This window comes from Xenopus tropicalis, chromosome 3 (assembly GCF_000004195.4).
Source record: "Xenopus tropicalis strain Nigerian chromosome 3, UCB_Xtro_10.0, whole genome shotgun sequence".
Classification (NCBI taxonomy): domain Eukaryota; kingdom Metazoa; phylum Chordata; class Amphibia; order Anura; family Pipidae; genus Xenopus; species Xenopus tropicalis.
Genome location: NC_030679.2, coordinates 60,290,739 through 60,310,214, shown reverse-complemented (window position 1 = coordinate 60,310,214; position 19,476 = coordinate 60,290,739). Strand labels below are relative to the sequence as shown.

General features: G+C 35.6%; 1 long non-coding RNA gene across 10 annotated transcripts in view; it reads right to left on the bottom strand.

Annotated features, from left to right (window-relative positions):
* Positions 1-19,476, bottom strand: part of LOC101734767 — a 102,060-nt gene that overhangs the window by 35,332 nt on the left and 47,252 nt on the right. The window lies entirely within an intron of this gene.

Sequence of the window (19,476 nt, the reverse complement as noted above, 5' to 3'; positions counted from 1 at the left end):
TGTTTTTGTACCATGTAAAGTGAATGATAATGACTTGACAGCAGATTTATTTTTTCCATTCCCAATTCTTATCTTTCTGTTCGGCTGTAAGAATATAAGATTATCTCATCAGCTCCTGAGAATAGTGCACTCATGTAAAACCAAGATGTTGCTACAGAGCTGAAATAGGCAGTATAAATATCTCTGACAGTAAACAGGCAGTTCCAAATGCTCACCTGTAATGCTCCTGATATTCATACTAGTAATCATATATGTAGTATCATATGTGCCTTGGATTTAAGGGGTTAACTGTTTATAGATATGCTGTCTGTAAAACTAAACCCCCACGCTTGAAAAAATACCCATGCAGTCCTTAAAACTGAACTTTACTGTCTAAATGAGATACCTTGCGCTCTGACAGATTGTGGACACAGGGTCTTCTTATTAATAACCCAATACTAAAACAATTTAACATTTCTGATACAATGAATTACCATAAGCAAAACCACTGGATTAAATATAAAAATCTCTTTCCCATTTTTAACAGTATATTAAATAAAATATTGTAGGTGCACTAACCTGTCTGCAGGCTGAAGCATAGTTGTGGAATTACTTGGAAGTGATTTTGATTAGCCTTAAGCGATCATGTCATTCAAATGTCCATGACCAGATATTCATCATCATGGTTAGGTGCCAGCAGTCTATGTTATAGGTTAATAGTTCAATACATAAAGCACTGTTTAATCCTCATATCATTATGTAAGCAGTAATAGGTAACGGACTAGAAATACTTGCTAAAAGACTTTTATGCCATGTATTAAGTTTACTATGGTGTGTCAATGATTCGAACTATTAAAAAAACATTTAAAAAATTAAAATTGACAGATTACATTTTTGTACAGATTGACAGATGGACTGTAGTCAGAGACTATCCTACAGAACAAAATAGATAACTGTCAGATGAGCTCTGGGATCAAACACAAATAATGGCCCACTAGTGCTTCAGACTGATACAAATCTAGCCTGGGGTGGAACAAGCGGACCAAGCAGTGGAGAGAGGCTTGCTAATCTTTCATAATAACAATCCTAGGTATTTAGATAGGAGCACGGTGAGATCATTTTGGACGAAGACAGGCAGCAAAGGGTCACAGGCAAATTAACAGGCAAGGGTCAAGGCAGCTGGACACCAGTAGCATCAATAACAGGCTAGGTCACAACAAAAGGAAAACAGGTGTAAAGTTAGGATTTGAGGATAAACCTCAATAACCAACAAGCTAACTGATCTGTTTGGCATCCATTTATAGGGTAGAGCGGGCATGAGTACCAATGTTAATACACACACTGTCAATACGTAGATAAGGAATTCTACTTCTATTGTCTAATACTTGAGAAGTGGTAGCTTCCTGTGGCATAATCAACCTTCAATGTACAGTATTTATAAGTGGTTTGTGTACAGAAACACATTCTGAAATTTGTGTCTGCCACTCTTATAAATCAGATTTACCATATATCTCATAACATGTCCCAATGGCATGGTCTATGTTTGGGACATCATCCAAGCTACTAATTTAGCACTAGTTCAAAGAATTATTCTTTAAAAAGGATATCGACTAGATGGGACAATAACCAATACAGCTTTGTTTTGGTGACCCAAGGAGAAGACATTTTAAATACAGGGTGGGCCATTTATATGGATACAGCTTAACATAATGGGAATCCATTCCCATTATGTTAAGCTGTATCCATATAAATGGCCCACCCTGTAGAATAAAGTAAGCTGAATCCATAAATTTTAGAACCTGTGATGAAAGCAATAAATAACAATTTTGATTTCCATCATTTGAGTACAATTATTCAATTAATCATTCTGGATTTTTTGTTTTATGTGACTTTTGGTTATAAATCAATTGCTTTAATGTCATTTTTAGAAATGCTTATGTTACACCAGGTTTAGGTCTTTTTTCTGGACCTAAGTTAGGGCTTTGTTAGTGAGCTGATTCTGGCCGTCTTTTTGCAATTTGGCAATTGATTTTTGCATTTGTGCATTTCAATATAATGCTGTTAGTAATGTTTCCTGCTATCCAAGTATATCTAGGTTAGCCACATGATACCAGATAAGCAGAAATTGGACTGTTTGCTTTTTATCACTGTTGGGTCCATTTAAAAAAAGGACCTTACTGAATCCAAAAACATTGTCCCTATATATCTCTTTATGGTTTCTTGTTGCAGCTGAATAAACTGAACAGGATCCCTCTCTATATGCTAATGTTTACATCAGCTCTATACAATAACAACAAACACACAAGTTAATCTGAATTTGTACTGAAGGAACTACAATTAATTAATGTGGGTGAAAAGTACAATTGCAAAAGAGCTGAAAGATGTAAATTAAAGTTGTTTTGGACCAGCTTTCATTCATCTTATTCATTTCCATTTGCAGTTTTCCTCTGCGTAGGGACATATTCTGAAAATACTTATTCAACTTCACCTCCTTCCTTACCCAGCTGGACAGAGGTCAAATAGTATAATCTTGGAACTAATGCCCCTCAGCCCATAAATCAGCATTATTTTGAGGTGTGGTATGTGAACAATGAGGAATCATCAACCTACATTCACCTACTTTGATTTGTGTAGTTACCGTAGATGAACCAACATGTGACAGAAAAAATGGATCCTTTGCCCTTGCCCATAATAATATGTTTAGGGATATTAAGATCCTTAACACTACTAATAAGTAATGTGGTAATCCTTATATAGTAATGAATATATTTAACTATATATATTTGTGAGCATCATAAAATTCAGTTAGACTTTATGGTTATGCTCATTTCTTTACAGTGTGACCAACAAGGATTAGAATTGAATGATAGACTTTGAGTGAAAGTCCAATAAAACAGCATGACAAAGTTGCATTTTTGTCACTTACAGAGAAACTGCCAGTTGAAGCCAAGACATATCAGTAGCTCTTACAGCCTCCCTTATTTCTGCTTTAGGCTTTTGAAAGAGTGCAAAATGTCTGCAGATGTTTGATGTATTGAAAATTCAGTTGAGTTATCTTGAAAGGACAGGCCCTTCAATCCCCAGTGATTTTCTGTATGAGTCACAGATCTAGAGTCAATGGCCTAGATTTAACAAAGAGTGCAAAGAACTAGCGGCCTTTGATAAAACTTTGTTAAAGTCATTAAATTATTGCATCTGTAGTATGTGGACGTTAAACACATTTAGAAGTAGAAAATAGTATTTTTTTTCTAGCAGTGCAATTTTCTTTGGCATTGTTTGTGTAAGCTGGTATATGTATCTGAAAGGACCAGTATATTTGAAATAGAAACAAATCTATAGTTTTCTTTATCTTCAAAATAAGTATGACTGATAAACTGAATTGTATGAGAGAGTCAGTACAAACTTCAATCACAGTGTGTGTGTGTGTGTGCGCGCAATCACATTAAAAAATGGTATAAAACCACATGAAGTATCAATAATGAATAGTCCTCAATTATTGTGTCCCGTTTTGTTCTGTATTACTTTACCTTACAGCATAAATGTGTTTTTCCTAGCTTGCCACAATTACTGGGATGACCCTCTTTTTTTAAAAGAAGTTATAATTAGTAAGTCTTAAGTCTTAAAGGACATGTAAACCTACATATACCTATAATGTATATCAGTTGGGCACATCTCTTTCACCAGCATTTGTATTGCAAATTTTCCCCCTCACACATCTTCAGTGACATTTACATCTGCAAACAGCACATGTGCGCTGTAAAGTTCATGCAATGAAGAATGCAAGCTTACACAGGCAGAACAGATAGAAGCAGACAGAGCAGAGTTTCTATGGAAACCAGCATTGCCATTGCTTCATTGGCTGATATACTGAATGGTGTGTTTGGTAACCTGAGCTGAGGAGAATGGAGCATGCCCAGTTAGCCAAGAGCCAGGAGGAGAATGGAGGAGTGATTAAGGGGATGCTGCAACCTTAATATTAACCTTTGAACAACAGGAGTGGCAGGTATTTAAAGATTTCAAAGACGTTGTTTACTAAATACATTTTGGGTGACGGGTTTACATGTCCTTTAACTATGCAATAATCATTTAAACATTATAGAAACCAAATAAGATTGTTTTGCCTCCAATATGCATTTATACAGTTTAGTTACCAAGTAGAAGGTACTGGTTTATTATAACAGAGGAAGAGGAATATGTTTTTAAAAATTAGAATTATTTTCTTAAATCAAAACTCTATGGGTGATGGCCTTCCCATAATTAAGAGATTTCTGAATAATGGGTCTCTGAATAAGAGGTCCCAAACCTGTACATGAACACTTCAATATGTATGCAAGCTTCTATGGAAGCATTTATACTTGTTTATTTTTATTTATATATTTAATGTTTTTTATTTCTTTCTAATAGTTGTTGGTTAGCACATGATGTCAGCCCCTACATATCAGTTCAAATAGACTGTAATAACATCTGAATTAACAAAATAATAAATAAGATGTATGGTTTGTGACAGTACATAGTATTTACCTAGGAATTTATGATTCAATGAAGTATTTGGAACAGTATCAACTGACCGAGCATTTCATGTACACAATCATATACAGGTATGTATATATGTTTCAAGGTATGTTATTCATAGGTATGTTGTGTGACTATATATATATATATATATATATATATATATATATATATTATATATATATATACACACAAACAGTTCATAAGCTGCACACCAAAAGTGAGAGATGCTACCTGGGTGCCAGGACAGTGTAGCAATATGTAGAGAAACGGAGAGGAACGGCACTCACAGGGAGTTTTCACATCAAGGACATCAACAAGCTTGTAGAAAAGTGAGGTTCTTTATTAGTCCGACGTCACTATGCACTGCAATACTGTTGTCCCTGATGAAAGTTCCTGAAGGAGCTGAAACGTCGGACTAATAAAGAACCTCACTTTTCTACAAGCTTGTTGATGTCCTTGATGTGAACTCCCTGTGAACTCCCTGTGAGTGCCGTTCCTCTCCGTATATATATATATATATATATATATATATATACTGTATATTATATATATATATTTAGTAGCTGGATTAAGATCTTTTTCTCTTAACTTCTTGAAAATAAAAATTCGGCGTTATCTTGTTGCTTAAGTGAATGGACAGTGTATTTAAATCTACAGACCGCAAGTCTTGTCTATTGATCCGCTGTTTAATATCCTCCTTTCGTATTTACGGAACTTGCAGACCTACAGTAGGAACGGTAAAAATTTTCCAAGGTTGTGTCTTATGGAGAAAGTACAAGAAAAGGAACTCGACAACCATTATTATTAGTTGGCAGTTATTTCTTTTTTTTTAATTATTTTATTAACATCAGACAGACAGGTGTACCAAACATTTTACAAAATACATTTCCAACTTAGGTTATCTAGTCAGATATACAGGTTAGTTTCTGTGAAGGGTAAGTATGCTGCATGATTGTTGAAGCATTTTGTGCTGGATCAGTCCAGTCCTGCCTCAATCCACGGGGTCCAAATATAGTCAAATTTAGTTTGTGTTCCTCTCGCTTCTACCATAAGGTTAATTAATGGGATTGCCTCGTTTACCAAGTGCTTCCATGTTTTGATGGATGGTGGGCGAGCTCCCATCCAGTGCATAGCAATATTTTTCCTGGCATAGGAAAAGCGGAGTTCGGTATCGGTTTCTGGAGTAGCTGCTTAGTATAGTGTCCTCTAAGATTCCCAAAAGGCATATGGAAGGAGAAATATTGTGGGGGAAGTCCAGATTCTCAGCTAGTACCTTAAGAATTTTGTGCCAGTATCTAGCAATGTCAGGACAGGACCCTATCAGATGAAAAAAAATTGAGGCATTGCACCTGGGACATGAGGGGTCTGGTTTCCTCTCCTTTTTGTATAGTTTATGTGGTATAATATACAATTGGTGCATAATCTTATATTGTACAAGACAATCCCTAGTTGATATTAGATGATTACGACAATTATCAGTTGCTTCTTCCCAGTCCTCAGAGGTCAGTTGAGGGATGTAAATAAGCCATCGGGCTCTAGCTGTTTCAAATGGTTTGGGTTTGGTAGAGAGAAGTATACTGTAGATATGTGATACTAATTTAGGGGCTTCAGGGTTGTGGAGGATGTGTAGGTGGCAGTTATTTCTAGTTGATAGTGAACAATATGCTGATAAATCTAAGGGCAAGGTTAAGTGACCTTTCCTACCAATTAAGTTATGAGTTAAATGCAAAAGGTTGAAAGCATGGGTCACAACAAATCTCATAATATTGTTATTTGATCATTCCAAAGCCCACAGCCTGAGAGAATGTTATAGTTAGTCCATGTCCCTCCCCACATCAAAGTTTTTAAAGTTGACACGTGTGACCCCTCCATCTTAGTTGATTTATTTTAAAATACCATAATCTGCCTATTAAATATCCTTACCCATAAAAACAATCATATGCACCAGAGGTCACCCCTTGAGATTAGAGGAACAAAACTTTCATGTGAAGCAGTGTAGGTGGTTTCTCACGGTGAGGGCAGTGAGGTTGGGGAATGCCCTTCCAAGTGATGTGGTAATGGCAGATTCTGTTAATGCCTTTAAGAGGGACCTGCCTGATTTCTTGAACAAGCATAGTGTCCAAGGCTATTATAATACTAAAATCTACAGTTAGTATTGATGTTGGTATATATAGTTTATGTATGTGAGTGTATAGATAGGTCAGTATAGGTTTATGTGTGCTGGGTTTACTTGAAAGGGTTGAACATGATGGACCTTGGTAATTTTTCAACACTATGTAACTATGTAACTACTTAACTTGTTACACCAAAATTTATTCTAGCTCTTAACTAAAACTTCAGACATAACTATTCATATAAATATGAGCATAACATAAAAACATTTGCATTTTACTAATAGGGTTAATTTGATTCCCATATTTGTGTGTGTGGAAAGGAACAGTTGGATTATAGGTCTCAGTCTGGCTTTCTAATACTTTACAGTGTTATGGAATGCATTTGATTAATGTTTTATACGGTGATAAAAGTTTTCTTTCCTTTGTTTCCATAATGATAACTAAAGTTCAGCTATACAGTATACCTATACCTAGGGGCCCATTTATCAAAGCATGATTGGGTACGATTACAAAAATTTTTTATTTTTCCTAAGTTTTAGAACTGTGTGTATTTTCTACGATATTTTTGTTAACTTGCATGACCTTTTTGTACTTTGTGCGACAAAATCATATTTGTCGCACCGAGTACGAAAGTTTTGAAATTCATTCAAGCTTCAGTATCGTGACTTTCTTTTTGCCAGGTTGGAGCTGCAGAGTGCCATTGAGTCCTTTGGAAAGCTTCCCACATCATGCATTGAAGTGACATAGTCAGAAAGGGTTGGATCACCATATGCAAACAATATTAATACGAAAATTTCGGAACTTTCGGATTGTAATTACGAAATTTTCTTATTCAAAACAAAAAGAATTTTTGTGACATTTGCGATCATCAGAAATGATCGGATTTCGTGATTCGGATTCTTACATTAGTGAATCGGCCCCTTACTGTACCTTATATATGCATACCTGCTTTGACCTACCACCTTCATTTGATATCTAATTTCACATCCTCCAATTTAAAGGTGTTCATGTTTTCTTTCACGTCAACTTTTAACTACGCATCTTTTTACATTTACCAACCAGATTAAAAATGCATGCTGAACTGTTTTTGCTGTGAACAATTAATATTTTGCATTGAAAACATTTTGAAATGGTTAATAACTATGCAGCATTTGAATGTTTTTCATTGTTGTCATGAAAAATAATATTAAAAGTATTCAGCCGCATGCATCCATGTAAGTCTGTTATTAAGAGCCCTTCAAATGCATCATTATGTCTGTTAAATCACTTATAAATTGATTAAAGACCCCTCATTATTAAGTACAATTATGTATGAATGGTAAGACCATATATCATTATCTACAAGCAAACATTTTTACATAATTGAGCTGTAGATATACAAATAGATATGAAACATTACATATATATGTGGTTAAAGAGAGGGTAGCTGGGTCCTAATGATTTTTCCCTAAATAGATATATTACTACAGTTATGAGAAAATGTCTTAAAAATAATTCATGGAATAAATATTCAAGGAAAACACTTTCTGGTGTGCAAGAAATTTTCCTTTGTGAGACTTTAATATTAGTTTTGCATATCAGTATAAATATGTCATACATAATATATGTTATACACTGAGCATGTGTATGGTATAGGTAAGAAATCTTGTTACTTAGAAAGTCTTTTTATTTACACCAAAACATACACCACCTTCAATAAAAAGGGAACAATTGATATATGCAATGTAATAACTGCATAAATTGATAAAAATTGTTCTTATTTATGACTTATTATATTGTGGCATTAGACTCTTGTACAGTCCCCGTTAGTGAGGTAAATGCATTAGCTGGATTTTATATTGATTATATATTGTTATAGGTTGCCATCACTAGATGCTAAGTAGGGGATCCCCTCTAGAAGGTTCTGGAAGCAGGAGGGAGAGGGTTTGTTTATAAAAGGGGTTGAGTACTAGGCTTAGGTCTCTTTAGTTGATGAAAGGGGCCGAGGACCAATATCTTATATATTAGCCCAGGGGAGAATCTTGCATACAAGAGATAGATAGACCAACTAGTGCAGCCTCTGTAGAATTCACCATAGTTTGAGAGCTAGGATTGTAAGCCAGCTAGCCAAGTAGCTGAGGCAGTTAACATGTCTGATAAAGTCTGTTCCAGAGTTTATTTCTAAGATGTGTGTAGTTCTTCAATTTATTCAATACTAAGGGGCACATTTACTTATCCACGAACGCTCCGACTGTTCGCGTGATCTGTCCAATCGTAGTTTCCTCTACTTTTTTGTACCTTGCACGACTTTTTCGATGCTTGCACAACTTTTTCGATGCTTTCGTGACTTTTTTGACACTTGAGCAACTTTTATGTATTTTTAGCGCGGAAAAATCGGATACGTTTTGCTGCTGTTTACAATCGTTCGGTAAGAAAATTCTGGGATCTTTTGGATTGCCAATACGATATTATCGTGACTAATACAATTTTTTCGGAAGCATTTTCATGATATTTGCAATCTTCAGAAATTTTCATTTACAAATTTTTCCCATTCGTGGTTTCAAACTCGTGTTTTGATAAATCTGACCCATCTGTATTTGGGAATCTAATTGAGAAAAAATCAATGAGTTTCTAACTCACTAAACTCAGCTGTTCTGACTTGCTGTTGAATGACATTTAATAGCAGATTTTTGGCAAAATTGTAAAGCTTGCCAGGTTTTAGATGGCAAGCTTTTTATGTTTGTTAAAAATCTGCTCATGGAAAAAAACTTGTTATTTTGAAATGTAATTTCAGGTAATCAATTGGTAAAAACCTGTCTTTGCCCCTAACTGGCCCACTAAACACCCCCGTCGCCCCGTGACGGTGAGTACTACTAAGGGTTTCTTCTCATTCTTTTCAAGACCATTCGCTTACGGACCATATCACAAATTAGTTCCATTTCAAGTTTCATATGTAGTCATCATAAAATAATTTATTTTTTAATAAACTTACATTTTTTAAATTTAATTTCCCAACACATAGGGGCATATGTGTTAACACTGGAGACATACATCACCGGTGATGTTGCCCACAGCAACCAATCAGCAATTTGATTTGAGCGGTCACCTACAAGTTAGAAAACAAATGCTCTGATTGGCTGCTATGGGCAACATCACAGATAATGTTTATCTTCAGTGTTCATAAATACACTCCTACATGTTGGGAAATGCAATTTGAAAAAGTGGCAGTTTATTAACCTTGGAATTAAAATGGGGCCGCAGTTAAACCTTTCACTGTATTTCACTGCAACTGTCTTTCACTGCCAACTAATATATGGCCCCAGAACCTTTTCTACAAACATTAAAGTGAGATTCTATTATTATTATTATAATTTCTATTTTACCTACTAAATTGCCCCTGATGTTTTTTTAATTTGCAGTATCCTCTGTTCTCATCAGTATTGTTGATGATATTTTTGTACTTCAGGGACTAGAAACATCTTTCAGAATAAGAACGTGCAAGACATTTTCTAATTTAGCCAGTAATGTATAAATTGTAAAGTATAGACATTTAAGGTACAAAACGTGTCGTAGGTCAGAACAGAAAGTGTAGACATAATGTAATGTGTTTCCTTGATTTTCAATGTTTTTTGCTTTTAAGTCTCATTTTTTTGTTTGATTAACCAACCGAAAGATTACGGTTTCCTTGAAGCAGTGGGTGTGATAGGGATAATTAATCTCCTGCTCTGTGCCTTGACTTTCAGTCAAACAGAAACGACTTACATTGTCACTCATTCTCAGATCTGTAGATTAAGTCGCACAGTCACAATAACACATTGGACAGTGCCATAACTTCTTCCAGCCATACAAGAAATTATTTGTTTAACGGGACATTATATTCAAAGTGAAACTTTTTTTATTTCTCTAAATGAACAAATATTTAGGAAATTAAAATAATCATGGGAAAATGTGATTATTTGTTAACAAAAAAAATTATGAAACTTGTATATGCTTCCTCCTGTCTATTAATGGATCACTGCTTTCTTGTTTACAAAAAAAAGTTGCATAAAATCAGCAAATCAGCAATCAGCCAATGTTTCAGTTAACTGATTGCTTACGGAATTATTATAGACTAAGTAACTAACCAACCACTAGTGATGGGCGAAATGTTTAGCCAGGCATGGATGTGTGGCAATTTTCCACGTTTCGCCATTGGCATTTTTTTTTTTTGCGAAACCGATGAAAAAATTTGCCACTGAAAAATTTGTCCCAAAATTGTCACCCACGTCAAAAGAATTATCTCAAGCGTCAAAAGGCAACAATTTTTTGTTGGCACGCAACATTTTTGCCGTTTTGTGAATCTTTTGAAAGATTCACAAGTTTTTAGGTGAAGCGAAACAGGACAGATTCGCTCATCACTACCAACCTCTATTAGATGAAGGTGACAAAGCAGACAGAACCATTCAAAAGAGATAAACAAATGCACTTTTACTTGTCGTAGTTATACAAGGTTAACAAACACTCACTGTAACAGCAGCTTTTCTAGATATTCAAACAAATACATATAGGCTACACATGAACGGTTAGTGAATCTTGAGGACAGGCTTGGGAACCTAAATCCTACATTAATCTTTGCAGTCATCTGATTCAGAGTTACTTATCTCTTTTGCCTTATATGCCAATACATATATATATGTGACAATATCATATTAGTCACAGTTCTTTTTGTGATATTAAATATCAGTGAAGCAGTCTTTATTATGTCATTATAGTCACTTCCAATAATCATTCCATTTAATGTGTAATTTTGCTCATGTTAATAGTTTAAATACTGCACTTACTGCTCATGTTAATAGTTTAAGTACCTCCTGTACTGCACATGCACCAACTGCATAGAAACTATGTACCCTTCCCCATTTTTTTATGAATCTTTTCATTCATCATATAGGCACCATAGTGCTGCTACCCACGGGCACATATATGGTACATATTATAAATCAGTTCCCATGTATTACAGCTACACAGGAATTGGTTTGCATAGCACAGTTCATTTAGTGATACTTAGGTGCCACCCCACACAAACATACACATCATTTCATCTACTGTAGTAGTAAGTGTATGTGACCTCTTTAATTTCATAAATCACTGGTGTGGTTTTGTCATCACTGACTGGCCACAATGGCATGGCAGACTAATGAAACCCTTTGACTATATAGAAACTAGAATATTTCATGTGCCTCAAATTTGTATAATGATCTGCAAACGGACAGTCAGTCACTTACCATTCACAGATAAGGCAAAATTCAATACAGATTAAAAATGTAATGTTTTTATTCACTGAGCCCAAGGACAAGACACAATTTTTGTTAAATGGTATTAATTAGGCTAATAAAATGGCATTGTATAAACAAATCCAGTTTTGTGCAATGCTGCTTTTGGTATTCTTTATTTATCCATTAATGTGTGGTTGCCTGTTTGTACTGCCATTTTACATTAACTAACTGGGTTTTAACTTTTCTTGCTGATTTGACATAAGTGATTTTATTATAATACTAAACAATTCACAGATTGCAGCAACTATAGTATTTGCGTGTGGAAATGTATTCCCTGCTTTGTGCAATTTTGACTATATTATGCTTATATAAAGTATGAAAGTAGATCATTAGCAATGTGTTACTGTAGAACTGCCAGTCAGCCATGTTGATCTTCAGTCGTAATATTCTTTATTTACCTTTTACTTAAACACAGTCAGCACAAGGTGTGTGATTTATATCAAAAACACATAAATGTTTAGACTTCAGTTGCTGGATGCTCTGTTCATTTGCCTAAAAAATTACTGAAAAGATAATTGCATTGTTTCACATGTGAAATTGTAGTACAATAAATACCCAGCACATTGTATGGTGCTATATTGGGCTAGTTTACTAATTCCGTAGCTATACATTTTGTACAATACTTTGTAAAACAACTATCTAGATATTCATTTTCTTTCTGTGTTACTTGCATCAAACTCTAACTACTATAGCTAATTACCTAATGTTTCTTTAATTCTGTGATTAATGTTTTTTAGAGGAAAACTATTCATTACAAATTAGAGTTGATGGTTAGCTGTGGGTTACAAAGCCCAACAAGTTAACTATGAATATAAATTCATGAGTGTGACCAAAGCAAGTGATCACAATTCACAGCAGTTTTGCATTTTGCCAAAATGCTTTGAAAACCAGCAATGTCAGTCCTTACAGTGTATTGCTCAAAACTTGTGTAATATTTAAAACAATTTAATAAAATGAATATAAAGTGACCTAAAATAAAAACTGTGTTAATGGTAGTGGATGCGTGGAATTTTTTCCGTGCAACAAATGCGTTTTGCTAATTTTTCGCCGTTTCGAGTAGTGGTGAAGCGAAATGGGACAGATTTGCTCATCACTAGTCTCTACCATTGATATAATAAATTCATTGGGAAGGGAGCATAACCCATGTCTGAGCTGACTGTGTCTGGTGCAATAACCTAGTTCTAGTGACCATCAAGATACTACAAAGCCATAAGCCCATTTAGCATCTGGTAGCAACAGGAGATAATAAAGATACCTGGTACCATATTATGCAATGGGGAATCAGGCAGGCTGATGAGAAAGAAAGCCAGTTAATATTTTAAAAGAATGAGAGATGAAAACAAGAGGCTCTCTCTTCTTCCTGTCAGCCTTCCAGTTTAATTTGTGTTAACTGAAATATAAACTGTGACTTCAGGACTGGACTGTACAGCTAAACCAGACCCTTCCAATACCAAGTCCCAGTATTGACTGAACCAAGAGTGTATTGACACTGTGACATGAGAGAAGCATTGCCAGCGAAAAAGAGATATAGTGCCATGCATTGCAATATAAAACCATTAAAAATATATTTCATATTTATATCAGTACTAGTTTTCATCATATTACTAAAGAGATAATTTTCCAGAGTCTAAATCAGAGTGATGACTAAATACAAACATCTAATACGCATATTACTTATACAAAAAAAGTAATGACAAATTACAGTATTGTCCAACTTTCACAATTTAAGTTGTAAATGTACCACTCAGCATCCATATTTTCCACACTATAAAACCTCTCAAAGGGGTATTAGAAGGGAGTGATTCAGTAAATGCATAGGCAATAAATAATAGCGTGTTTGCAGACAACTAGATGGTCCCCAATAAAAAAATAACCTGATGATAAATGAATTGATCATTATACACCATTAATAAAAATAGATTAAGGGAGTCAAATTGGTCCTGGGCAGTCCCCCATCTTTGTATTCATAAATACAATAGTTTCTGGTATTCTTGGTGCCTATTATTACATAATGTCACGATCGATATCCCAACACTCAGAACAGACTCCATGGATCCGGTCTCGGCTCACGCTTCTGCCTATAACCGCCGCCTTTCACGTCGGGAGGAGCCCTTCGCTACTCGGATGCCGCCAGGACTTGTTGTGAGAGACCCGAGGAGAGAGTTCTGAGCAGGCACGGGAACCAATCATATGACAGGAAGGTGGGGGAACACTTAGCGTAGTCAGGACGGGCCAGGGTCAGCAACAATCAGGCAATACAGTACAAAGTCAGGATCCAGTAGAATAGTCGGTCAGGCAATGGTCGGTCCAGGCAGCAGGCAAGAATAATCAGGAACAGGCAAAGTCAATACAGACAGCAAACAAGAGAAGGTCGGGTACAGGCTAAGGTCAAAACACAGCAGGAACACCAGAGAAACACACCCAGGAACTTACAGGAAGCAGAACCAAGGGTTTCAAGCTAGAAGCGCCTTAAATATTTGAATTTGGCGCCATCGTGACGTCATATGCGCGCGCCAAGCGTAGACGCGCGTGCACATGCGCAGAAGCGCCAGACGTGAGCGCGCATGCGCACAAGGCAAGGGGTTTAAAGGGCCGCGCGCGCCTAGGGAGAACCGGCGGGCGTCCCCGTCGCCCCACTAGACCACCAGGTACCCTTACACATACTTTTGAACTACCGTTTCTGTGAAGTCATGGTCTATAAAAATGTAAAGTAAATACACATCTTAAACAGCCTGATTTTCTCTTATTTTAGTTCTCAGTTTATTTCTTTTCGGTATAATTTATTGACGCACAGACTTTGTGTTTACTACTACTACAAGCCTGTTTTGATCCCAATAAAAGTCAAATGCATCTACAATTCACAGTAATCTTGGCAGAGCAAATAAAGCTTCATTGATCTCCAACCAGTGCAAGTATAGCAAGTCTAAACAAACTAAAAGGCAGTCGATTAAACCCCCGCTTGTTAATAATACCATTATTATTTGTAGAGAGCAAAAGGGTGGATCAATACTTCTGCAAAATGACATTAAATATTGGACTAAGGTCTTATAAGAAAGGTATGGCATCAACTGAAATCTGTACATTTTGAAATGAAATTAAACCATAAAATACACGCATGAAAAGTATTTTATCCAATTTCTTCAATTTTTGTACAACCAGTGAGAGAGACTTCTACTGTACTGAAACAGTATCCAGTTATACCATGTATTCAGAGTCAAAGGTTGTTTAAAAAACATTTGCTGTATGCGGAAAATATACCTGGTAAGTACATGTACATTTTCTAAAACATAAATGTCAGCTGATTGCAGAACATCACCACATCACACGTTGCTGATAAACAGGAATACTTTAAGAAAAAACTCACAACTTTTGACAGTTTATTTTGGGGCTTTTTTAATGTGGGACTGGAATAGGTTTTTATATAAAAACTATACTCGCTGTATATCTGATACCTAACTGCAGTTAATTCGGATAACATTGGCATATGGAAGAGATAAATCTATAGAAGTAGTCTAATGACCCAAGACAATTGAAGTGCTATGTTCCTGCCCCGGTGACTTTACTGGAGGCATTAGGTTGATAGGGACAGCTGTAAGATTAAACCTTAATTCCCTCTTACATAAGCACAAGTTTTTCAACATTTTGAATGAAATTAGTAATATTAAATATCAAAGGACAACTAAATATTTGCAAGTTGGATGTCCCCACTGTTGTATATTCTCTTGAAGGGGACCCCTGCACTAAAGAAAGAGCCATAGAAAAAAATCCTTACAATCTTCCTAGTTGCTGTCGCTGATCAGGCAACTTTAGTGAATGTCAGACAGATGGTTGTATCACCTCTCTGGCAAACACTGCTACTATAAACTGCCAGGTGGTCATTTAAGTGGCTATAGAGTTCAGTACAAAAAAATTTTTCCCAAAAGATGTAAATACAAGGGACACCATTTTATAAAAGCTGTCATTACTTTCAAGCAAACTGGCTTTAAAAATAGTGCAATGCTTGCTTGGCTTTAACAGGAACCTCCCGCACATGGGATTACCCTTGGTTTACTCCGTAATTACATTTATTATTGTTCTTCAAATTCATAGTTTCCCAGTATAATGTCCCTTTAATGAGGTCCACTTAATTAGCAGGGATTGAATGCAGAGAATGTAGTGAGAAATTAGAAAGCGTATTAAAGTAAATGAGAATGGAGAAGCTAGCCAAGATACAATAATTGCAGCACATGCAGTGGCATGAGAGGGTTTCTAACAGCAAGCAAAATAAAAAGCAAAGGGAGGTATGGTCTTGTAATTTGCAAGTAGAGATTGTAGTAAAAACAGAAGGTAAAAGAACAAGGATCACAACAGTGTTGAAAAGCGCAGGGAATGCAGACTTAGGAGGCAGTAAAAAGAAGTACTAAAATCAAACTTAGATCAAATGTTCAGGTGGCAGAATACCAATTACCATTTATGGGTGAACAAAGCTCACAGGCTGATGGTGTGGCGGCCTGGGGATGCACCATTTCTAACCTATATAAAATATTTGAAAGACAGTAAAACAGAACAGTTTTTGAAAATATAACAAAAATCTCAGTGGTTTTGAGCATGTATAAAATGCTGTATGAAGGTTTAAAATACCACAGGGAAGAATGGAAATATTTCATCAAAATGTAGATGAATGGGATGATTTTGCCAGCTGTTATTGTCAAATCCCTGCTGTAATGGTATGATACAAGGCAATAGGAGAATATCTTATCCGGGCAACTTTATGTGCAATCCTAACTTTAGAATTCATTTTTAATTTAACTATACAGTATATCCAAAGGGTCAACTCATCTGCTTGAATTTACTAGAAACATACAAAAAGAAGACATTGAGCAATGCACATTCCCTGGCCCTGTATATTATTAGTAGTTTTGACTGTGCAAGTGAATACATTTTTCAGAGAAAAACAGGAGTCCGTAGCCACAAGCCGATGACTATTTTGCGCTTATACATGTACATAATGTTCATGCGAATGGTCTCTGTTAAGCTCTGCAGAATCAAGTTGGCATTAGAAAAAAAAATAAGTATAATTATCCCCTTTAAGACACATCTACAGAGCTCTTGCATCTATGGTATTTGCTGCAGTGCAAGGTGCAAAGCACAAAGTCAGACCAGCAAGAAATATAGGGCTCCCTAACATCTTGTGCCTGTTGATGCTCCTTGGCTTGTGTATCTGACATACAAGCTAGGGGTATCCAAGAGAACACCTGCATGCCAGCCCCACAATGCACTCATGTATACAGTGCTGACAAATCCAGGCAGGACTGTATTTATAGGAGAGGTACAGGCCTTTGTGCTTTATTCTATTGTACAGGTATGCAAAGATCTGCACTTGGTAGAACAAAGTGCAACAAAACTGACACAACCACCCTACCATTAGTAAATGAACCATCAGATCTTTAATGTATTCTTAGACTCAGATTATACAGTTGGAATGAAAAAAAGTAAAGCTACAGTGTATATTCCTTCATGTTATTTTTTTATTTTTTTATGTTAAAGATCAACTTGATTGATTTAAGTTAGCATCTGCAAGTAAATATTACTGGTCAACAGCATCCAAAACAAAAAGAAGCATATATTGTATTGAATACATGTGGGACTGTGACAAGATGAATAGCTGTCATAGTTTCTTCCATTGTTATATGGGAATTTAAGAGTGGCCATGACCCTGAAAAGATGGAAGGGTTTGAAATGTTGTATAGAAATTGTTGCATGTTTATGTAAGTAAGAAGTCTGTAGATTTATAAAGGGCCTGGAATGTCTATGAAGATTTTCATTCATCCAGGTCATGGTATATCTAGTATAAATAAATTTGAAGCAACTGGACTTGTTTAGTAATCATTGAAGACGTTTCACTACTCATCCGAGCAGCTTCTTCAGTTCAACTGACTGGTATGGGAAGTCCTCAGCATATATACTCTTCCACTAATCCAATCACAATGGCACTATGTAACTCTTCAGAAAGGTGACATGGTAGTAGGGGCCTGGTAGTAGTGTGTGAATATTTCTGTTATTCTAGTGCAAAACATAACTCTTAACTGACCTGATATGAGGCTCCTTTATGCTTTTAATAACATTTTATTGACCTTGTAAAATTACATTGCAACATGGACATGCATTACAGATTCATATTTTCTACCACACCAAATTAATTATCTTTAAAAAAGATAACTATTTAAAATAGGAACAGAGGTAACTAAATATCAAGTATGGACGATGTTTTCAAGCAATTTACAAGATATTTTCCTGTTCTATTGATTTGTAGCTATCTGTCTAACAAACTGTCTTTCTACAATGTTTCCTACAGTTGTTATAATTTAGTTTGGCAAGCTGAGGTCTATTACACTAACTGGAGAAGCTATGTCATTATTTGTGCTGGAGCAGGAATGCAAATAAAAGGTTCATTGAGCTAATGGTTTTATTATTTTAGTGGAATAATGGTAAATTGAAGTGATGCCAATATAATCACCCTTTGCAGAAAGGATATCTTGCAAGTTACACAACAAAGTTTTGTGCTTTCCGAGCTCTGTCATACATGATAAAACATTTCAGAATCAAAAATATATTAAATGCTTCAGATCTTATGCACAGCTATAAACTTCATAGCAGAGACCTTTACTTGTTTCTGTAGGTGGGAAAATTATTAGACTATCAGGCAAAATTAAATTAGGAACAAAATCTCATATTTTCTGTGAGCCTGAACACCAGCAAAAGGCTTTCTGACATATTAACTATTTCCTACTGGTGGACAGCAACAGAACTACATTCTAATGCTGATAATGTGGTATCGTCGATAGAGCTTTAATAAATAGCCTGGCCCATAAAATTTTAGAGTAATATTTAAAGTAATATGCATGAACAGTACATATAATCTATGAACGTGCTGAACCCTTTATTCCAATCTTTATAAATCATACGTGTGCATTACGACAATTAGATGTACATGAAATGCAAACAGTGATCTTTGAAATGTCATCTTTAAGGCAGACAGAGTTGTGACAGCAATGACAAATAGCATAATGGCATATGGAGGCCTTTATACAGAAAGTGATAATTTCAACCAAGCTGTTGATGCACTAAATTTTCTTTGTAATACCATGCAGGCTCTAGAATATTTATCATTTTACATTAACAGTAAATAGTTGTGCATTCTGCCAGTGTCATGTTTAGAGAAATATAGATCTCTAGCAGTATGCAAGCTTGTCATCTGAAAATAAAGGGAGCAAATGTGCAGGTCCTTAACATCTGCTACTGTGTCAGTGTGAGTATGAGTATTTCTTATGCTTTGAGACATACATCTTCTAACTACATATATCCTTGTGATATATTTATGATACAGTATGCTCTCAGGAGGGAAAAAGGCTTGCTGGGTTTGTATACAGGCTTCTGCTGTCTTTGTAGCATTTTGCTTTAAATGTTCTCTCTGCTACACAGACTGACCCAGATATGTTAGTGCGCTGCACTCCTCAGTTTATAATAAAATCTAAAACTGCCCAACCATGCATCAGTTTATGATTCATTAAATTATCCAATGAAAGCATGCATACATG